Raw genomic sequence first — 23,663 nt, 5'->3', positions numbered from 1 at the left:
TTTAAATGGGAATCCTATACCAGAGAGAAAATGGTGCTCTAGCAGAGAAGGCTGGAAAGATTTGCATACAGGGGAAGCTCTCTGAGCTCAAATGCAATGAGGTATTGGGTTTTTTTTTTTAAACAGCAGGATAATTAATTTCTGTTTTCCTTTTCCCAAATATCACATTGGCATTGTTAAAACACCTTGGGGAAGGTGTGCTAGCTTTTGCAGGCCTCAGGAATACTGTTAAGAACGCGTCTCCAGTTTTTGCTTATTTGTACATGTGTTGGTCTTCCTTTTATCTTTCTATTTTATAGCTTTAGATTTCTTTGGACAGGGTCTCATACTATACTTTTCAAATTCCTTGGTCTCTTATAGATAGTAACAACATATAATCTTTACAGAATTTTCACCAGTTTATTGTTTGTTTTTATATTCAGATTTCTGTCTGGGAAAAAAATCCTATGACGTGAGAATTCCAAGGGGCAAAGGGCATGGGCCTTATTAGCAACCAAGGGAACACAGTTTCCATCCTTTGGGGTCAAGGGAGTCTATCAAGAAGGCCAGAGTGTTCAGGTATACTAAGATATCATTATTTAACAAAATATTGATGTCTATTTGGAATATATATATATATTCAGATGTGAACAGCCTGTCTTTGTAAAAGTGGCTGTCATTGGACATAAGGTCTCAGTAACTATATTTGGCATAGGCCATTAGTCATAGGCCACAGCAGAAATGAGTGCCAAGTTGAATATAACACATTTTTCACCCAAAATAGTTGAAAATTCAAGTCTGCCTAATATGCAGCTAGCTTTGGGCAAGTCTAATGCACACATAAAATATTAATTCGAGCAAGCAAAAAACAATATCCCCTGTGTATCCCAAAGACACTGTGAGAATTTGGAAGATGGTATACTGTGAGCTGCCATACTGTATAAGCAAGTGTCAGCTTCCGCCATAGTGAGCACTGTGCTTCTCACAATAGTGCATAATTAATCCAAAGTTAAGACTTTTTCACAAAAAAATTTTAATTTTTTTTAAGGTTAAGCATGCTTACTCTGTCCACTCTGCCATTAATTTGACCTGTGTTTGTGAGCTTGTCACTGACTCTTTTTTTAACCTCTGTTTCTTCATCCCTGAATTGGCATACCAGTTTACCAATGAAATGTAAGCTCCAAGAGGATGTGAGACTACATTTTATACTTCCAAGAAACAACCTTGTGGGGAGAGAAGAAAACACTGAGTCGCACTAACTCTTGGTTCAAAGCACAGCTTCAATGCGTATATGTCTTTGACCAACTTATCTAGCCTCTCTGGGCTTATTCCTTTATCTGTAAAAAACATAGCTAATAGTACTTAACTTACTAGCTTGAAAGAAGTAAAAGAAATAGTGTATGTGAAATCACAAAACAGAGGAATTTGTACTTTGCAAGTGCTCAGAATGTGCTTCTCCCTTTTACAAGTACCAAAAATACTCACTATGGAAAATGGGCATGTACATTGGCTAGAACATTTCCTCTTTACAATGATCCACCTGTCCCACCCTAAACCTGGATGGGAGGTAAAGATGGGATAAAAGAGATTGACTAGATAATTGCTGTTTTTGTTGGAAGGAATCAGGAAATTATGTCTACCGTAGCTGTAGTTGAAAGCACTAGTAACCCAGTCTGATTCCATGTCTGGATCATTTGGGGACCTTCCTGATGAAAAGTGTACATTTCACCTTGTTTCTCCCAGTCTATAAGATTAACTACTTGAACAACTCTTTGACTAAAAACTCTGGACATAAAATAGGATAAAATAAAAACTGAAAGAAAGTGACATAACCTCAAAGGCCAGAAATAATGTTTCGGCAGGAACCCAGTGGAGTAGGTTAGCACTGAAGTCAGTTTTCAACCCAAGGACAGCTGCCTAACCATGATGTCCTTGGACTTCAGTTCTGATAACTTACTGAATGTAAAGGACAGGAGCCAAATCCAAGGTTTTGCCCAAGGTGAGGAGTCCAATAAGAGGGATCCATATAAAATTGGGACCCCAAAGTGCAGTACCCTCCATGTAAGGATCATTTAGAAAGGAATCTGTACTACAGAAGGGGACAGCAAGGAAACATGCCTGCCTTGACCTTACTGTTGGGTAGAAGGGAGCAAAGCTCTCTTCTGAGAATTCATAAATACCAGCAGCTTTCAGGCAGGTTTGCAGCCTGTGTGTACACCATCAGAAGGTCTGAAAACCTTCAACCACAGCATTTTCTTTAACATAGTTTTGGATCGTTGGTACCCAACCTGCCTTCCTGCTCCACTTCCAAAGAGCCTACCCCCTCCTTACCTTCCTTGTCTTTAGCTCAGTGACTAAATACCAGGAAAGCCTGAGACTTGGTCTTCTTTCTACCTTCAGATATTAGAGTTTATATTTGGCTGAAATATTCTTCGTTAATATCAGTCTTACCTCAGGCCTTTAGGTAAGCAGAGACCCACTATGGCATCCACAGTCTTAGGTCTTGACCTGCAGGATACAAGTGGGAAGGGGGAAAAAAAGAGAGAAAAGAAGAGAGCTTTTTAATGGCCTAACTGTATTAAAAATCAGTTCTAACCATAACAACCCCCCAAAATAAATAACCCTAGAGAAGGTCCTTTGTGGGCTTTAGGGATGGAGGCCAGGGGGTACAGATTAACAATGTGAGAATTTTGGCAGTAGGACAGAGAGGGGAGCATTCTCACCAGGGCGAGACCCCTTGGGCAGCCAAAAGAGAAAGTAGATGACACGACCTTAGGGTTCCCCAAAGGCCAGTCCCACCAAGCACCCTGGGAATGCAGGCTCAGGAATGCCCACTGTTTAAGTAAGACTATTGAAAGGTAGAATTTTGGGTTTGTTGGCTTAAATTTGTGTACCTGTCACCATGGTTCTGTCCCAGCGTATCTTTTAGTGCCTTGCTTGTTTTTGTGCTTCTTGGATTCGTTTTTGTAATGCAGTGCTAATCCCCTTGCTGGGTCAGCAGTGAGGGCAGACAATTGATTTTGGAAGCATTGTGCCAGTTGGTGTAATCCCAGAAGCAAGGTGGCATGTGTTACATTACACGCTGAATTGACTTTTTGGCCGACACACAACCTCTGCTCTTTCATTACATGCTCGTAGCAAGTTCAATGTTTTATGTGCATATTCTTGGCTAGGCTGGCACAAGTAAGTGCCACCCAGCTCTTCCTGTTCCCAGCCTGTATTTGCTGTTTGGGCAGCTGTGGGTTTCTTCTAGCAGATTACAGTCTTTATTTCTACATTTTAAAATTTCACAAATGACGTTGTTCACCACTAGACACCCAACTCCTAGAATTGTGCTTGGCAAATAATAAGCATTCAGTAAATTTTTTGAACAAATTATTATTTTATATAGACTGCAGTTAAAGTCCAGAAGTTAAAACTGAGACTAGGTATTAGCTAAGGAGATAAGGGACTAGCGTCCTAAGCCAAGGTTGGAGAGGAGTTCAGGACTTGTGTTGTCCCTTTAGTTGGCAGTAAAATAGGTGAGGAGTAGAGAACAAACTAGTGTGCTGGATCAGGGTCAACTGTTTGGGTTCTAGGAAGGTAGCAGTGTATAGCAATTGAAATTGGAAGAGCCTGCTGACTGATGAGTTTCTGGCCAAAGTTTGGGAGCCATTGTCAGTAGGTATAGAACAAAATACCCTGGACAATTAGACCTAAGTGCTCCTTATCTAGGAACTGATGCTAAAGCAGAGTATGGGTAGAGCTGGGCAGTTCCTAACACCTTTTTATTTTGTAAAGTAGATATTAGGAAACGCCTGTTTGTTCTGTATGTGTTAATAAAAGTGAACTGCTAATCACAGTTAGCACTGCTATCTTCTCTACTAAATGTGTGAAATGTGCCTTTTCGGGAAATACAATACACATTGCACTCTTGTTTACCTTCTTCATAGTTGATTTAGAATCTACTTTCTGAACAACCTTTCCTATCCACTAGGCTATTGACAGTGAACAATACTAAAAGGAGAAGGCAGGGCAAAACATTGGATCTCTTCACTAAATTCCTTTGCCTCATTAGTCATTGCCAAGTCTTCTGCATTCATCTTTCACGGATCATCATTCGCCATTTGCCTCTCGCTAAGTACAAGTGTCTCTCCGTTGAATATGTTTGTACCTTATTACCTTCTCTAATGGAAGGCTAAAAAGGCTAATTTGTTAGAGAAGTGAATGAAATATAATGTTATCTATAGATATTAACCCTCTTCTTCACTCCCTGTTAATAAAAGCAGTATATCATCCCAGATGGAAGAAAGGACCGTGAGCTATCCACTTGTATCCATACTATGTACACACTCAATTAGCCTGAGGGGTCAAGTGCGTATTAGTAGGCAGCTGGGAGTTTGCTGAAGCAATTAATCAGCCTTGTCATCTATAAATAATAGTTTAAATAACTTCCTCTTCTTGCTCACTTGACTGAAACAGCCAATCAAATTCAAACAATAGATAGCATCATTGACCTTTTTAAAAATAGGCCAAAACTACAAAGTTTGTCTTTTGTTATTAAAAACTCTAGGCTATATACAAGTTTACCAAGTTTTTGTGGATTTTTTATGGGGGGATAAATTTCAATAGTAACCAAAAAGCTGTGTCCTATGTTCCACTGGAAAAAAAATAGTATACCATTCTGTATTAAAGTGTCTTTTTTTCTTCTTGCAGATTTAACTATCAGGAAAGAAATCCTAGTATACAAGATGATAGCAGAAATAAACAAGATGCCAGATTTTAGAGATGAATTTGAATTTCATATTCTTTGGTCCTAATATCACATAATGATTGTTTTTACCCAAAAATACCATATGGCTAATGTGGACCCAATCTCCTCAACATTTGTTTGCTGCCTTACGCACACATTTTCATTTATATTTCTTTTTTTGTATATGGAGCTTTGAGGAGGATGCCAACAGAAATGATATTTTTGAGGAAGCCAGTGCCCACTCAAAGAGGATATGATGTTGGCTTAGGTGTTACATGGTGCTCTAAATCTCTGTATGCATATGGAGCAGCCTTTGGTTTGTGGCTTTAGTTGTCACCAAGAGACCATTGTTAGTTTTGCTTAAAAGCTCTTCTGTTGTGTTTAGGTGGATTTTTAATATCAAGGGAAAGAAAAAAAGTCAAGAACAAGTGTGACCAAACGCTTAAGATTTGGCTCTATCAGGAGTTTCATCTCCATTTTGTGGCCTCAACTAATCCTCCACAGCTTCTTGCCAGGGATTTCTTAAGTCTTGAGACTTATAAAGATGCTGGCAAGAAACTGTACTGCATCAGCAGGAACAGGTTGCAAAATGAAGACAAAGCCTCTGGCAAGACATGGAGGATTGATAGAGGCCAGGCCACAGACTAGAGCTGAAGCCCCACGTGGTGAAAGATCACTGTACAGATGCAGAGACGAGATGTTCCTCCATTTGGGGAGTCATGCAGGGTGAGCTACCGGGCCCAGTTGGCCAGGGGAACAATTGGGAACAGCAGGCCAGGGGCACCCTTTGCCAGAGGAAGTTACAAGCTTTTAGAACTGGGTGTGCTCAGAAGTCTGCGAACAATCTCTGGATGCAGTTCACACCCCTGCTCTAAGAAAGAGTGTGAGACCAGCTGGAAAAGCACCACTGGGTCAGAGAATGAAAATAAATTCTGGAAAAGATACCAGAAAGATTTGGCTAAGTACTACTTTATGGAGTACAATTCATGACCAGGGTACTTACTGTGTTCCTAATACAGGGTTATTTTAGCCTTGCTCTGTTAGTAGTCTTCAACCCTGACCCTCCTCTCCCCCTCCCTGTCTCCTCCCACCACTCCACCTGTCCCCTCTTCCTGTTGCCTCCCCTCCCTCCTTCCCTTCCCTTTTTGTGCCCCCTGCCTCCCTTTCTTCCCCCTACCTGTCCCACTCCCTCCTCCTCCTCTGGTTTAAGAAGTAACTTTTCTCTCCGTAGCTCTGTCAAGGACTGCTTATATTTTTACAATGTTGAGTAAGAAGTTTCTCAAAGGATAGAAAATTCTACTTTAACTCCATCATCTAGTTGCTTCAGAAACAGCGGGTGGAATGGATTTGCCAAAGCTGGACTTAGTAATGTTGCTCTAGTTTTATGATGGGAACGTTTTAGTTGGGGCTTTTGTTAATTTAATACATGCATCTGGGGAAAGAGTAGGACATGGCATTATGTAACTTGTCCATAATATTATCTTTAAATATCAAAAAAATTGAACCTATAAGTCAGAAAATCAATATCTCATCCTTTCTTTAGATGTAACAAAAAAAGAGAAGAAAAAAGAAAACAAGTCTTAAATGTAATAAAAACCTTCCACAGGTAGTACAAAGTAAAGCCTGTAAAACACAACGCGAATATGTGCCTTTAGTGCTTCAAACGTGGGAAAAAATTTCTCCCATTCTTTTTTACCGCAGTTGATTATGGGAAAGTGTCAGCATGCATTTTGTACCTTAACCTCACCTGTGTCCTTACACACCCCGTAGAAAGAATACATTCTTCCTGATGAATCATGTGGGACACATCGTGTCTTGTGTATGGGGTAACAATGTGCCAAAATTAACAAATACCGGAATTAGGAAAGTCAAAATGAAGCGTCAGAGTGAGCTAAGGTGACAGGTTGTACTTTGACCTTTATAATGAATTTACTGAATTTTATTCTTTTAAGTCTCTGAATGTGTTCTGCTAGGGTTGCCTTATATTTTAGGATCTGGGTTTTTCATTTCAAAACATTTATCAGTTAATTCTATACGAAAATGATTCACTTCTAAAACCTGCTGTGAAACAATTTTGATCTACTCCAGCTGTTAAAAAACAAGCAACAACATCAGTATTTTTTACTTGCTTTAAAGTCTTTTCTATTCTGATCCCCATCACCCCATAGCCTATTTTATTCCATTTGTCTACATACATCAATCAGTAGTTTTAGGAAGAACTTCATGGATGAGTATTAACTAGTTCCTGACAATGATTTTCTAGTTTTTTGTGTAGGTGTGAGTATCTGTGGAACCTTGGAGTAAAGAATTGAATCTGTTGCCTTGGTTGGTTAATAAAGCACATTATCATCACCACCTTCTGTGCAAGGCCCTGCTTTTGCTTTCTTTTTTACTTCTTCACCCCCATCTCCATTCTATTCCCATTCCCGTTAATAATGTTCTTCATCTGCCCTTAAAAATATACATAGTGTTGGAGCTGGCCCGGTGGCACAGTGGTTAAGTTTGCATGTTCTGCTTTGGTGGCCCAGGTTTCGCCGGTTCAGATCCCAGGTGCGGGCCTACGCACTGCTTATCAAGCCATGCTGTGACAGATGTCCCACATAAAAAATAGAGGCAGATGCACACAGATGTTAGCTGAGGGCCAATCTTCCTCAGCAAAAAGAGGAGGATTGGCAGCAGATGTTAGCTCAGAGTTAATCTTCCTCAAAAAAAAAAAAAATATGTATGTATAGTGTTGTTTTGTGGACTTTACATAAATGATGTTTTTCATTTACATAGATTACATACTGAGGTTCTCATTCTATTTCTTAAATTCACTAGGCTTTATGCTTTTAAGATCTTTCCTTTTATTTCTAGGTTATTGAACCTGATTGCCACATGAGGTTCCATACCAGGCATCCACCACAGTTTTGTTATCATCCCTGTAGTGATAACCAGCTCAGCTGTCTCAGAGCGCTGGGGTGAACATCCTTACGGCGCTGCCAGATTGCCCTTCCAGAAAGGCTGTGCCAGTTTAGACTCTCATCAGCAGTGCTTGAGAATGCTTGTCTTCCCATGTCCTTGCCAGCAATTTGTATTATATGAATTTTAATTTTTGCCAATCTTTATCACATCTTTAATTTTTATTTCTCTGATTACTAGTAGGCTGATCATCACTTTATTTGCTTTCACCCATTGAGGTTTCCCCTTCTGTGAATGCCCTGTTCATATTTTTTGCCTATCTTTATCTTATTTCTTGTCTTATTGGTTTGCTCGAGTTCCTTATATATTTTAGATATTAAGCCCTTGTTTTAGTCTTTGCCATTATCTTCTCCCTGTAAGTTACATATCTATTCATTGTCTCTGTCATGTCCTTCTTTGAATGGAAATCATTATTTATCCTACTTAAATTTTTATAGCTTTCTGAGAAAAATATAATTTTGTATTTACATTGAGCAGATTGGCAGTAGATGGTATGAAAATTATGATGTTTAGGCAGACCTTAGAGAATTCAAGAACCAGCCTGATCTCTGAGACAGAAGCAGTGTGTCGAATGCATTTCCTGGGAACTTTCAGGGAGACGTAAGTGCTGGGGGCTCAGCAGTCATCCACAGCACACACCAGAGCTTGAGTCTTCTGTGGGGATCATACTGGCTCCTTGGAATATCTTTGCTCAGCCTACATAGGAACAGGGTCATTTCAAATGCCCAGATAATTACAGAGAGATTAGTCATTAAATTCTAACTCAGTCTGAATTTTCTTTCACTCAGTAGGAAATATTTGAGTATAAAGATCTCATGTTATTTGGCCTGGACCATGTAACTACTTCTTGTCAGTCACACAGGAGCAGAGTTGACAGTGCCATTTCCAGGTTGGCTTGGTGAAAGCCTCTTTTTTATCAGATTCTCCAGTCACTCTCTTCTTCAGCCAACCTGGATCACTGAGTCATTGAATAGAAGACAGCCGCCCAGGACAGTCACTCATGCATGTAGCTAACTTTCCATAAGCTTTGCTGTGATAAGACACTGACATGTAGGCAATTATTTGTTACTGCAGCATTAACTAACCTGTCCTAACTATTAAAGTAGGTACTGTTATTACCTACCACTTTATAGCTGAAGAAGGCACAGGGAGATTAACTTGCCCAAGTTTCTCACATAGTAAGTCTGACTCCAGAGTCCCACCTGCCAGCTTCAGTGCAGTTCTTCCTCTGAAATTAATGTGATCTCAAGTTTAAGCTGAGTTAGGTCCCAACCCTTTCGTAGAGTATGGAGTGAAGCTAAGTAAATTTGCTTGTTTTCATTAAACAGACATTACTAATCTGCAGCATTTACACATGATTTACAATGGTTATGTATGCATATAAATCTATTCCCCCAAAAGAGCACTAGAATAATTTGGCTACTTCCAGAAGAGTAAATATTTTTACCAACACTTCAACTTTTAAAATTATAACAATTATATTGCTGACTTTCTTTCCAAATTGGGCAGTTTGTTCAGATTATTCCATAGAAAAATAAATTAGGACTCAGGAAAGCTTTCAAGTAGGACATACATGGGAGGAAGCATGAAATTTTGAAGGCTGGAGGCATTTCCAGGTGAAAGGGTCTGGCAATGAGCAAATACATTCATTTTTCAGTATTTATCAAGCACCTACTATATACCAGCTACTCTTCTGGGTACTTGGGATACATAATTGAGCAATACAGACAAAAATCTGTGTCCTCATAGTGCTTGTATTCTAGCAAAGGTAGGAAAGAATAGGGCAGGTACTTAGAAAGCTGCCAGGTTGCAAGAGAGGAAATAAATCGCAGAGGTAGATAGGTATCCTATGGAACTCAAGTGCCAGCCAGAGGAATTTGTATATAATTCAGCTGGAATTAGAAAGCCAAGAGTCTTCTATCAGCATAACCTAATCAGAGCTGAGGAGTAAGACTCCACTAGGCAGGCAAATTCAGGACTATGAGAAAGATAAGGAATGAAGAGTAACCAGAATTGTTGATATCTTTTCTGAGTCTTCATTTTTCTCCTGGGCTCTTGCTGCTGCTGCTGCTGAGGATACTGATCGATGAGTTGGTGAATGGGGCCTGAAACCCCATCAGTTTCACTAGCCCAGCTGCTCTTCTTGCCAAGCCAATGCCTTTTGGCACATTCCTCAATCCAGAGGAAAGGGCATCTTTTCGTCATTAGTCTTCACGGGAGAGGGGAGTCCATCTTTTTATAATTTGCATAAAGAATTGTTTTATGCCCGCAGCAGCCCTGATTAAGTGGCAGTGCTAGGATTTGACTCCAGGCCTACCTAACTACAAACCCTGTGTGATTTTGCCACTATTTGCTATTACAGCGCTCTTTACCACTATTTACTACTATTACAACAACTACCCCCACTGTTACTACTACTGCTATGAGGGAGGAGAGGGAAAGAATAGCATCTGACATTCCATGAGTGCTCGCTGTATGCCAAGTACGGTATTCAGGGATGTACATACATACTTCCACTGGAACTTCGTAGTCTCCCTCTGAGGTAGGTACTGATACTAGCTCTCTAAGTTGCAGAATGGGGATTGAAGCCAATCTTCCTGACTCCACATCTGTTACCCACTATTCTAGTATCTGCCCTGAATACTTAAGGAGGATGTATCTCAGAAGACAAAATTGCTCCACTATTAGAAATCAAATAAAATAACAATAACAAACTGTAAAGCAGCAGACTTGAGCAGAGGACAGCGTAAGTCCGGTACTGTGTCCTGGGAGGTGCCGAACAAATGTTTAACGTGATGTGCGTACAACCATCTGGAATGCTGGCACTTGAGGAAAAAACTAAGATTAAGTTAGAGGACAGTAGCTAAAGATTGTTGTGGAAATTCTGATGGTGATTTTTGACACTTTCAAGAGAGTTTAAGTTTAGTGGGAGAGACTGACTGTTAATCAGTTCTAATTTCACCTCCTTATCCATAATATGAGTATATGTCTAGTTCGCTACTAGTTACTAGTAGGCTCCTCCTCTGTGATTTAGGTCCCTGGTTGCTGCTGCTATTGTTTTCATTTCTGTTTGTTTTGTTTCTTTGTTTCACAAATGGAACAAAGAAAGAGAATACACTTTTCCTGAGGCAATTCATCAAGAATTGTAAGTGAGAGGGGGAGGTGTGAAAGGCCGTGCGTGCGTGCGTGCGTGCGTGTGTGTGTGTGTGTGTGTGTTCTACAGAAGTGTGAGAACGGGCTTGCTCACCTGCAGCAGATTTCACTGAGCTGTGATAGGAAGATACTTGCCAGCAGGTAGTTAGCTCCTGATACTGCTCTCGAGAGTTCATGCTGGTCCAGAACAACTGGCTGCGATCAGAACAGACTCATGATGGGACAGAGGGAGGGGGCCCAGATCAGATGTTGTGTCTATACAGGCCATTTATGTTTATGGAACATTTCCTAATATAGCAGTTTTGAGACCTTTTAAAAAATTTTAAGTTAGCAGAAACTCCCCCTTTGTAACTCCAGTTTGCACAACTCAAATCAGAACCCAGCGTGGTGGGACTCTTGTCTGCTTACTCAGTCTTTCAATATCCGAAAGGGGTGCCTGAGGCTCTGCCTTCTAGACAAATTCTGTTTTTCTTGGTGAGGAAGATTGGCCCTGAGCTAGTATCTGTTGCCAGTCTTCCTCTTTTTGCTTGAGGAAAATTGTCGCTAACATCTGTGCCAATCTTCCTCTATTTTGTATGTGGGACACCAACCATCACAGCATGGCTTGATGAGTGGTATGTAGGTCTATGCCCAAGATCTGAGCCCGCAAACCCTGGGCCGCTAAAGTGGAGCATGCAAACCACTCCACCATCGGGCTGGACCCAACAAATTCTTCCTTTATTGTACATTCCCTACAATTTCAGTTTCTTTTTTCTTCCCTTGTGTACCTGCCTGAGTACTCATCCTTTTCTCCTATTCTTCAGACCATTATGTAAGTTCCTAAGCAGTTATATCCTAATAGTTTTATCCTCTAGGTATTTGCATAGGATTTGGCAAACCTACCCAGGTGAGCAGGGGCTCTGAAGTTGACAAGTGGGGTGATGGGATAGCAACTTCTAACAAGGTGTATTTAGCTGCATCAGTTCCTGGTGAACTAATCACAGGTTTCGCTCCTCTTTCTTCCTTCCTACGCGGTACCCTTTTTCTGCTGGGAGACCTGAAGCAAGGGGCAGGCGGTTCACTGGCTCTGTGTTCTCAGGCAAGCCGTTTAATGTGTCTGGGTTTTGGTTTCATGAAATGTACAGTGAGGCTAAATTAGATCTGAGGTCCCTCATGAGTTACTTGCAATAATGAGTTTTGATATTCGCAGCCAGCTGAGTTGGCCACAGTTGCTATCACACCCCATTCCCACAGCTCAGAGATCCTTTACAGGCTAAATATGGGCAAGCTGGGTGTGTGTGTCCATAGCAAGAAGTCAACATCTCTCTCCTGATTCTTCCGTAGAGTGGAGGTGGAGTTGGGGTGACGATTACTTTGTTTATCTCTGAAGCAGTGTTGTTTTCTGCAGTAGCTGCATTGGGTGGGGAAGGTTATGATTACCTATTAACAATCTGCTAGGATTGGCATCCCACAAATTGGAGGTGGGGACTTTGCCAATAATAGAAACTTTGGACTTTAGCCTGATCTTCAAATTCCCTGTAAAAGGTGTGGCCTGAGGGAAAAGGATTACCTTGATAAGGAGCAGTAATAGTTCTTAAGTTTCTAGATACTGAATTATAAGCATTGCTAACTGAGAGGGAGGAAGGAAGGCCTGCCAGATGAGTAGAAGATGATGTATGTGCTGTAATTGTGTTGTTATTGTTGTTACATTACTCACTCGTTCATTCAGCATGCATTCGCTGAACAGCCATGTGTCAGATCCTTGTTCAGCCACTGAGGGTTCTTTACTCCTCAGGGCCACGACTGAGGACTGTTTGTTTTTTCTCAGGCATTTGGCCTGCAGTTAGGATTTCGTGCCTTTGGGAGGCAGTGATTTTTTTTGACCACGCTACATAATGCAACCCTGGGGATCGAGATTTAGACGTGTTTTACCTGAGAGAGATTCTAGTATGATTTTCCTTTTTAGAAATAAAATTATTTCATAAAATAATTAACCTTAAACTCTAAGGCTAGATATCTATATTTTAAAGTATTTGATACAGAGAGAAATCTCAAAGAAAGCAGAAGTCTAGGTATAATTAAGTCTTTATTCACACACCTTTAACTGTTCTAGTTGTTAACCCTGTGGTTCCATTTCTATAGTATCTGAAAGAGGAACTCTCCATTCTTTTCTTACACTTCCGTCTTTCAATGTAGAAATCCCTGGGTTTGTACATGGCTCATTGGCCTTTGTGGCTTTCCATAATGTCATTTCATATCTTTAACACTTTAGCCTCTAGAAAAAGAAAAGCCTGCAGGGGGAGCTGGGGTAGCGGAAAGCCTCTCTTCTCTGGTTCTCTTCCTCTACTTTCCTGTCTTTTATTGGTTTATAAGTATTCAGTACCTATTGCGTGCCTTGGATGGAGCCAGGCACAAAGACAAATAAGAAAGATGTGTTTCCACCCTTCAGCTGCTCACAGGCTAGGGAGGGAGAACAGCATAGGAAATAGTAAATTACGCTACACTGTAGAAAGTGCTGTGTTTGAGTTATGAACTAAGTACACTAGAAGAATAGAAGAGAGTGCTAGTAACTTCCTGAAAGTCTAGGGAGTACCCTTTCACTGAAGTTTGGTGATGGTTGAGCTAGGTATTCAAGGAGGCTATGGAGTTTGCCAAGTGGCAAAGGTGGTAGCAAGAGATAGTATTTCACCTTCACAGCTCAAGAAGAGAAGATGCCAAAAGCATGTACTCCATGACTTTTTTTTCAGTGAAAAAGAAATTATTTTCTGTTTTTCCCCCCTAAGAAAGAGAGAGAGTCATGAGGAAAAGCAAGGGCAAGAAAGCGTCCCTCCTCCTAATAGTTAGCACCAATAGAAGCTCCTGGATTAGGTGTTCCATGAAACTGAAGACCAGTAGCAAAGCTTAGTCATTAAATACTTTTGGCCAGTCCCTTAGAAATGAATCTCCAAAAGGACAGGAAGAAAAGTACTTCTTCAGAGCAGATTTCTTGAAATGATTCTATTTCTTTTAAACAGAACACCTAACAGAGATTTTGGGACAGAGTTATAAAGTGATTTCATCTCCGTGTTAACTCTTAATTCCTTATGCAAATGAAGGACAGTGGTAAAGACGGTTCTAATATTTTAAATCTGTTTTCAGAATGATATCTGTATGATTTGGTTCTCCAAGTTTACCATGATACTTTTCTTGGATTGATAATAAAATGAGTTTGCATTCCCTGAGCAAATAGTAGCCAAAACCTTCAGAGGGTACCACAGGATTTCATTCTAATGTTGTCTGAATTTCCTATTGGTCACCAAAAGAGAGAGTAGTCAGCTTGGTTTTGGAAACTCCAAGAGGTCACCTGCTGTCTTTATGTTAAGTTAGGTTGGGACTTAAAAATAATTTCTTTAAGAAAGTTTTCAAGCATACACAAAACCAGAGAACGTAGTATAATGGACTCCAGATGGTCATCCTCCATATTTAACATTTGTCATACTTCATCTATCTGTCCTCTCCTCATCGTCTGTTTAACCTGAATTCCTTTGTCTGTATGTACACACATGTGTGTGTAGTTCTGTGCAGTTTTATCCAATGTATAGTTTTGTGTAACCACCACCACATTCATGATCCAGAGCAGTTATATCACTGCAAAAGAACTCCTTTTGTGCTATCTCTTTGTATTTGCATTATACTTAGGTATTTTATTTGTTTATGTTTGGAGAGCAATTATAAATGGTATTGTGCTTTTAATTTTGGTTTCTGTATGTTCATTGCTAATATATAGTAATATGAATAATTTTTGCATGGTAATTTTGTATCCTACAACTTTGTTGAATTCGTGTATTAGTTCTCTGAGCTTTTTGTAGATTCCTTGGGATTTTCTACATAGACAATTGTATTGTCTGCAAATAAGAACAGTTTTATTTTTTCTTTCTGATCTGTAGCCTTTTATTTTATTTTCTTGCCTTATTGCATTGGCTAGGACTTCCAGTACTGTGTTGAATAAGGGTGGTGAGAGCAGACATTCTTACTTTGTTCCTGATCCTAGCTGGGGAAGCATTCAGTCTTTTACCACTAAGTATGATGTTTGCTGTAGGATTTTTGTAGATATTCTTTATCAAGTTGAGGAAGTTCTCCTTTATTCCTAGTTTGCTGTGAGTTTTATCATGAGTGGTTGTTGGATTTTGTCAAGTGTTTTTTCTGTATCTACTGATATACTTATAAGATTTGTCAAGTGAAATCTATCCTGTAACTTCTGCCTTCCCCAAGTACTCATTGCAGGCCCCACATTGCCAGTGGTAAAATATCTAAAGAGGAAGAAGATTCCAGAGAAAGCAGTTTGGGGTATGAATTCCTGTTATTGTTAATTCTGCATTGATAAATGTCAAGAGGAATTGATCAGATGCTTGTTGAAGGTCTGTCCTTTGAGGTTCTTTCCTTTCTTAGCATTGCTGTAATATTTATTGAGGCAGGTATAGAGCAGAAAGGTTAAGAGCATGTACTTTGGAATCACTTGGATCTAATGTGGCCTTCATCATTTACTGGCTATGTGTGACCTTAAGCAAACCACTTAATGTCTAAGTCTAAGTTTTCTTGTCTGTAAACTGGGGCTAATAACTATCTCATGTTGTGAGGATTAAATGAGGTAATATATATAAAATGCTTAACACATAATAGACATTTAATAAGTTTAGCTGTTGCTGTTATTGCTACAGCATTCATATATTTAACAATAATTTATTAAACTCTCTTACATTCAGAGCCCTGTGCTGGGCATTTGGGATGAGGCAGAGTTATATGAAGTACAGGTTCAATCTTAGAAGAATGTGCCATTTAATTTTCAAACATCTCATATGTTTGAATAAATGAATGAAAACTTTCTTCTCTTCCATCCGTTCAAGACCAGTCAGTCTTTCTTCCTTAACTTTCCACTCCTTCCCTTTGAACCTGTCCTCTCTTTTTCTTTTTCTCCTTTTCCCTCTCCTCCTCACTTCCTTGTTTTTTGGTAGCAATCAAGCTGTCCTAGGCAAACCAGTTTCTACCCCTCCACTCTTGCCTACTCTCATAGAAATTTCCTCTTTCTCCCTCATTTTACTTTTTCAGTTTTTCTAACTATATTTTAGGCCATCTTTCTCTTTAATCTCTTCTAATTCTTTAGAGAAACTCAGGACAGCCCAGAAACCTCAAGACCACCCCTCCTCATGGTTACTCTCCTGTTTCTGAGCCAAAAATGACCATGATCATGACTAAGCTATCTGAGAGACACCTGAATCCAAAGTAATAATAAAAAAAAATAGTGACATTAACCTCTAAAAGACTTGATTGTGCCCAGAATTCCTTAATAGAATCTCCACTAATTTTTCCTCTTCTCTCCCCGTTTTCTTCTAATTAAACCTTCTTTTCCTCAAATAACAGGATCAAGATAAATTAAAAGCTCCAACTTAATTTTTGTTTAATTGCTACATTTCAAAAGAACTCATTTCTATTGTTTGCTCAATGCAAATTTACAGTATTTCTGCCACTGTGAATTTTTAAAAGCTTTAGTGATTGGCCTAAGAGTCTATCCTTCTTTACAACACTATTTCTATAGGAAAATGCATTCCCTAACTCGTCACAAACAAGCCAACTTTGGGAACCCACTTTGTTGGTAAATGGGGCACTCCCTGTACTAAATGTTCCAACTTGTAGAGGATTGCAATCCTTTCAGGTGCTTGAGAGAACCAAACCAGCCTGTAAGTGCAGTATTTGGTTCATCCTCCTTGGAAAGAAAAGCATCTAATTAGAGTTGCCATGACAACTCTGTTTTCATACAGTATACAGACCTATTGACCTGAAGTTAAGACTGATGGAGCACATGTACATGTTGTGATGGAAATCGTCATCCAAGATCTTAGAGTATTGGCTCCATTTCCCTTCTAGCTTCTTTACTAATTTATGCCCCTAACAAGCATTTATTAACCACCTATTGAGTGGAGAGCTTATATAAACCCATGAAATATCTACCATAAGAAGAAAGAAATGGTATAAAACCCTCTCATGGACATAGAATAAAATTCAAACACCTCACCATCACCTCCGTCTCTGGGCCGCTCCCAGCACAGCTGACCTTCTCCTCCACCTTCCCTTGGTTCCCCCACTTTGGCCACATTGGTCTCTCTCTGTGCTTCAGGCACTCCAGGTTCATTACCACCGTTAGGCTTTTGCACTTGCTGTTCCCTGTACCAGAAAGACTCTTTTCCTCCAGACGTTTACTTGTTTGGCTCCACTCTGTCGTTTGGGTCTGTTTAAATTTATTTTCCTCAGAGAGGCTTTCCCTGATGGCCCTAAAGTTGCCTCCTACACCTTCCCACTCTCATAGTCATGCTCTTCGACATAGGATATTTTGTTTCCTTCTTACTTCTTTCTATTCTCTTCAGTTATTTTATTTATCATTTTTTATTGCATTGTCTGTCTCATTAGAATGTAAATTCCATGAGAGCCAAGAGTGGTATTTGTCTTGTTTCCTACCATGTCTATTAATATTTGTTGAATGAATGAAGAATAGTGATTGAATTTTCCTAGTGGTCAGAAAGGCTTCAGATCAGCTTTGGTGCTCTGCAATTGAAATATCATAATTTTTTTTCAATTAACCTCTTTTTTAATAGATTAATAGCATATCACTTGCTTGTTGTATAATTCTCTAGAAAGGCCAAAAAATAAATGTGTTACTGAAAAATAAAAAATAATAATAAAGTGATTAAAAAGGGGAAAAAAGTAAAGGAAAAAAAAAGGCTTCATGGATTGGCACTCATTTAAGTGTTTTGGAAAAGATCATGGATATGGTTTGGCAGAAATAATGGCCAGGAGGCTTTTTGTGTGTGAGGAGTTATCTGTATTCATGAGTCCTGTGTGGAAGTCAATAATCATTTGTTCCATAAGAGCATTTTTGAGTGTCCAGCTGACCTGTAGTGAAGGGATCACTTGAAGAGTGAGCATGAAGGAAGCTGGATAGATGGAATTCATGTTGTTAAGGAGGCAGTTCCGGTTTGACCAGAGAGATGCAGGAGGCCATCCTAGATTCAAGAAAGTAAACACTGGGTCTAAAGTAGAAAGAGCAGAAAGCCTAACATGCTTAAGCCATTCTCTATTTGCAGAAGCATGTCTAAAGTTGTAGAATCTCAAGGTTGGGGGCAGGAGGAGGAGGGGCCAGTTAGACTAGTGACCCAGAAAGTTTGAAAAGAACCCTTTACCTGCACCTTCCTCCAGGGCAAATTGGGTTTTTCTTCTTCTCCTCCTCCCCCTCCTACTCTGCCTCCTTCTCCCCCCACCCCCGCCCCCTTGCCAAAGCCCCCCAGTACATAGTTGTATATTCTAGTTGTAGGTCCTTCTGGTTGTGCTATGTGGGACGCCGCCTCAGCATGGTCTGATGAGCTGTGCCATGTCCGTGCCCAGGATCTGAACCAGCAAAACCCTGGTCCTCCGAAGTGGAGCACACGAACTTAACCATTCAGCCACGGGGCCAACCCCCAAATTATTTTTTTAAGTTCATTAAAAGTGTGAGCTTTCAAGAATTTGACAGTAGATACCACTAAATGAATTTACTTTTCAGTTTGGTTTGAATGTTGATTCTCTTTCTTATGAAAGAAACAAAGTACATGAGTATTGGAACTCAATGATAATAAATAACATTTAGAACTATGTATGAGGCACTTGCTAAATACCTTACATGGTTCTTTAATTTGCTTTTCACAGTAGCCCTGTGAGCTTTGTTATTATCCCCATTTCACAGATGAATAAACTGAGGCTTAGGGAAGTTTTAAACAACTTGGCCCAAGGTCATTATACTAAGTGGCCAAATGGGATTTCAAATCCTCATGGCCCACCTGATTCCAGAGCAAGGGCTTTTAACCTCTTCATACTTCTGGCTTGTTCACAATTTAAGCTAATTTTTTTAAAGTTTTTATTTCATATCATGTTATGTATCTCCATGTTTTTATTTGGGATGCTGATTTTCCTTCTAAAAATAAATTACTTGTTGTTTGGTCCACAGATACTTATTGCTTACCTACTATGTTCAAGGTATTATATAGCATATAAACAAAGTTAATTGAAAAATCACTTAGCCAGTTATACATTGCATTACATTAGAGAAAATAAAACTCATTGAACTCCTATTTTTTTTCCCTAAAATTCTCTTTGTGTATCATATAATAGTGGATCTAACATAAGAATTGAAAGGATAGTTTATAGGGTTTTCTGGGTAACTTTTTATGTTGATATTTAAACTTAAGAGAAAGAGTTTCAAGAACAGAATGAGGAGCTGCCTTATGTCTTTTACCCAGTTTCACCAGTTGTTTACATTTTGCCCCATTTGTCTTATCATTCTATGCATTCATATTTATATATTATGATTATTTTTTTGCTCAGCCATTTAAGAGTAAGTTTGGGATGTCCACTTTACCCTAAATGCTTCAGAATATATTTCCTGAGAGCATGGACATTCTCTTCCATAGCCACAGTGCAGCTATCCAATCAGAAAATATATCATTGACACAGTACTCTTGCCTTATCCGTAATCCATATTCTAATTTTATCATTGTTCCAATAATATCTCTTTTAGCTATCATTTACCCTGGGCCAGGATCCAATCCAGGGTCACACATTGCCTTTCGTTGTCACGTCTCTTTATTTTTCTTTAGTCTGGAATGATTTCTGTCTTTCTTTATCTTTCTTGACCTTGACAGTTTTGAAGAGTACAGGCCATTATTCTGTTCCTCAATTTGGGTTCATTTGTTGCTTCCTCATTAGATTCAGGTTATGAATGTTTGGTAGCAGTGCTGCAGACATGATGTGTCCTGAGAGCAACGTACACAGATGCACATGTCAGTTGGTCCCAGAATTGGTGATGTTAACTTGGATCGCTTGGTTCAGGTGATGTCCACAAAGATTCTTTACTCTAACATTACTAATTTTCTCTCTGTCATTAATAAGTTTGTGGAGAGATATGTTGAGACTATGTAAATATCCTCATCAGACTTTCACTGACTAGTTTTAACATTTATTGATGATTTTCTAGCTTCATCATTCTGTCTACATTTATTTGTTGGCTTTCTACTGTAAAAAAGAGCTTTCCTCATTTATTTATTTATCCATTTATCTATTTGCATCAGAAAGGATTTATTGATTCTTTTTTTTTCAATGGGACATGTACCATTACTGTCATTATTTATTTTGTTGCATAAAGAAAGATAACCTTGTCTCATTTCCTTTCAAAAACAGTTGTATTTAGTGCTGTATTAGATATCTGTTGCTGCTGTAACAAATTACCACAAATTTAGCAGCTGAAAACAACACAGATTTGTTACCTTACAGTTCTGTAGGTCAGAAGTCCAGAACAGTTAGCACCGGCTCAAGTCAAGGTGCGAGCCAGCGGCATTCTTTCTGGAGGCTCTAGCACGCAGTAGAGAATCTATTCCCGGGCTCACTTGGGTTGCAATAGCAGTTTCAGTCCCTCTTGCGTTTGGAATCTTTCCTGTCTCTTCTGTTGTCACATCTCTCTTACCTACTCTTTTGTTTTCCTCTTCTACTGTTAAGGACTCAATGTGATTAGATTGGGCCCATCCGGATGATCCAGGATAATATGTCAAGGTCCTTACCCTTTATCACATCTGCAAAGTCTCTTTTGCCATGTAAGGTAACCTGTTCATAGGTTCTAGAGATTAGGGCACGGACACCTTTGGGGAACCATTATTCTGCCTACTGTAAACGCCTACCCTTGTGCAAGGCTTGTGCTAGGAGCTTACTTCTACTTAATCAGAGAAAACTTCAGGCAGAGGATTACAAGCAGAGAAACTGTTCAGTGAGAGATTGTTTCATGTTTGTTAAAGGAGTAGGCTGGTGGTCAATAGTGGGAGCTGAGAAGAATATGTAGTAGTGACAAGGCCTCAACCCTTTGCTTGGAGGGTTAGGCAAACTGTTGAGGAGCCAAGCAAGCATGAAGGGCTTCATGTCCAAGTGTCCCTGTTGCAGAATGAAATTGTGGGGCTGCAGGCTGCAGGGACTTCAGTGCACCCGGGGCTGGTGAGAAAAATCCTATTGGACAGTCATGGCTCAGTGTTCCTGTTACCTGAATTTAGTATTTTCCTTTTTCACAGCACCTAGCCTTCTGCTTCTGAATAATGTGCTTTCACCAACTAGTCACTATTTCTTAATTTTGTTCCAGAAAGTTTGTACATTAAGATTGGATCTTTCAGGTATTATATGATTTCTTGTAAAGCTTTCTTTAATAAGACATACTCCTAGCTTTCTAAATCCAAATATCTGCCTGACTGCCTGCACCATTGCATTAGACCAGAGTGGAATGATGGAACTAAGAGAGATTTCAGAGTTAGTTTGTCCCATCCTTATTGTACAGATAAGAAAACTGGACACCAGAAAACTAAGTGATTGCTCAAGCCCCCACAGCCGGATGGTCTGTGGTGGGAGGCAGAGTGTGGGGCACTGGGGAAAGGTGTGGCTTTAGAAATTAAATGGCCTCGTTCAATCCAGTGTCCATCATTTACTGACTGAGTTAATTGAGTCATTTACTTAACCTACCAGGTCTTACTGTTTATCTGTAAATATATCAACCCTTCAGGGCTTTTGTAAGGATTAAATAAAGGTAATAAATGAAAGTTCTCAGTACAATGCCTGGCTCATGGAAAGTGTTCAATATGTGTTAGCTGTTATTACTGGTCTTCTGAATAGTAGTAGAATTTGGATGAATAATACGGAGTCCCAAAGTCCTTGGGAATTTTAGGTTCCCAACCCCAGAACCAAACTATGAAATCTTCTGCGCCACTCAGGTACTTCATTCATTCGGTCATTGTCCTTCCCATTCCACCCTCACTTGCCAAGTTCAATACCTTCTATTCTTCACATTCACTTATTTTTATACCTTAGTTTCTCTCTTTCTCTCTACTGCAAAGGTAATATGTGCAAATTACAACTTTCTAATACCAACAGAGAACAAAGTACACAGGGTAAAAGGTCATCATTGTGTCTTACTGTAGCTCCTCCTTAGTCTGGAGGTTACTCTGTAATATGATCTCCTCATCCCCAAGTGGGAAATGGAATAAAAACCCTTTCCATTTGGATTTCCCTCAGTTAATCCAGAATTTCTATCCTTTCATCACGACTGGCTCTCTCTATCTCCCTCCCTCCCTCCCTCTCCCTGTTCTCTGCCCCACACTGAAGCCTGAGGAAGGTCTCTGAGATACCTAGGCAAACCCTTTTCTCTCTGAATCTCTCCCTTTCTGCCTGTTTCTTTCCATTCCCATCTGGGGGATGGGCTCTTCAGTGCCATATCCTTCTCCTTCCTTATGCTGGGGGCTTCTTTGACCTGGGTGGTACCATCCTCTTCCTCAGGACAGTAAGCCTTAAGTCTTCACCCCAGTGAAAAGGCAGAGGGAAAATATGATTTATTGGGAAATGCAAAGTATGTAGATTTAGTGTTTTCACAATGTTGTCCCTGTTAGCTCAGTTTCAGTTTTTCTTGTTGTTGTTGTTGCTTTACTTTAGCCACAAAAATGATATATTACATACTATTCTGCAACTTGCTTTTTCCTTTAACAGTATGTCATGGCCATTTTCCTAAATCAGGACCTGTAGGTCTCTCTCATTCTTTCTAGTGGCTACATGGTATTCTATGGGAAGATTTCACTCTAATGTATTCAGCTCCTCAACTGACAGATATTTCAGTTGTTTGAAATTTATTGTTTACATTTGTGGTTTGCTCTTACCCACATGAACTTGTCATTTATTCTCTCCAGGATTTGGCTTCAGTCCTCACCCTTCTGAGGATGCTCCAGTCTCTCACAATATGCTGGATCCATATGTTGAGTCTAGAGGACATAGTTGGTGTGTTTGCTGCTCAGGTGATGAGCGTGGTGCAGCTTAATAGTTGGAGGATGTGATGAGAGTGAGCTTAAGGGCTCTCCTTGCTCTGGAGCAACCCTGATCCCAAGTTAGTTCCTAGTGAAGTGAGAAAGCACCCAGAAAAATGAGTTGTCCTGAGTTCACTGCAGCCGATATTAAGAAGCAGTCTTCGTCTGATTGGGAAAGAGAGGTGCTGATGTGAGCCTGAGGCTGCTGGGCCCCTCCTGAGTGGCTGGAAGCTCTGTGCTGGACCGCTGAGACCTGCATACCTTGATACTCAGGGTTTGCCAAGTGGTCCCAAACTTGTGGATACCTCTCTGCCTTTCTCCTCAAAGACTATCAATATCCACATAGACTTCTATGGGATTGTTATTTCTGGAGAGTATTCAGGACTCCTAGAGTTAGAGAGTATCTTAAACTGAATCCTTATACCAGGGATCCATTCAGCTGGCTCTTCTGTGTGAATCTGGATGAAATTACTTCAGTCCTTTGATGCCTCTGCTGTGCTACTGACACGTTCATATACTGCAGAGTCAGGATTCAGTAGCCATGGCTCAGCTGTACAACTTTTTAAATAAGTCGTGTTCACATTCCCCTCTATGCTGTTAATATTGCTGTGTTAGTAAATTTTGAGTGTTTTGGTTTTGAAAGCTTAAGAAAATAGTAGTAATCAAAACTCTGAAGCAACCAAGGAAGTAAGTTGTGAACAAGTTATTCAGCCAACCTCAATTATGTTTGGCCAATTACCCTGGCATTGTCCTTGTCTACACTTACCAGAATCTGTTCCCTTCCCGACTAAAACTTTCTGCTTCTGTTGCACTTTGTGCCACTGGGTTAAAGAAGGCAAACACATCTGCCTTCTGGAGTTATCAAGTTCTCTCAAAACACAGATTTCCCTGAGCTCCCTGGACAGGGCCCCTCCTCTTGGGCCTCCTGCTGCTTCTCCTCAGGCCCGCTCTGCAGGCTTTGTCAGGGAGCATGG

At 40.0% G+C, this 23,663-nt stretch overlaps 1 protein-coding gene and 1 long non-coding RNA gene across 6 annotated transcripts in view; one reads left to right on the top strand and one right to left on the bottom strand.

Annotated features, from left to right (window-relative positions):
• BABAM2 (BRISC and BRCA1 A complex member 2) overlaps positions 1-23,663 on the top strand; it is a 516,257-nt gene that overhangs the window by 389,596 nt on the left and 102,998 nt on the right. The gene's annotated exons all lie outside the window — the stretch shown is intronic.
• The window catches only part of LOC139045549 (uncharacterized), a 69,181-nt gene that overhangs the window by 5,006 nt on the left and 40,512 nt on the right, over positions 1-23,663 (bottom strand). Inside the window, exon 3 of the long non-coding RNA XR_011504121.1 lies at positions 2,431-2,487. This is a non-coding gene — a long non-coding RNA (uncharacterized lncRNA). The remainder of the gene's footprint in view (positions 1-2,430; positions 2,488-23,663) is intronic.

This window comes from Equus asinus, chromosome 6, assembly GCF_041296235.1.
Source record: "Equus asinus isolate D_3611 breed Donkey chromosome 6, EquAss-T2T_v2, whole genome shotgun sequence".
Classification (NCBI taxonomy): domain Eukaryota; kingdom Metazoa; phylum Chordata; class Mammalia; order Perissodactyla; family Equidae; genus Equus; species Equus asinus.
This window is presented reverse-complemented; position numbering and strand designations above follow the sequence as displayed.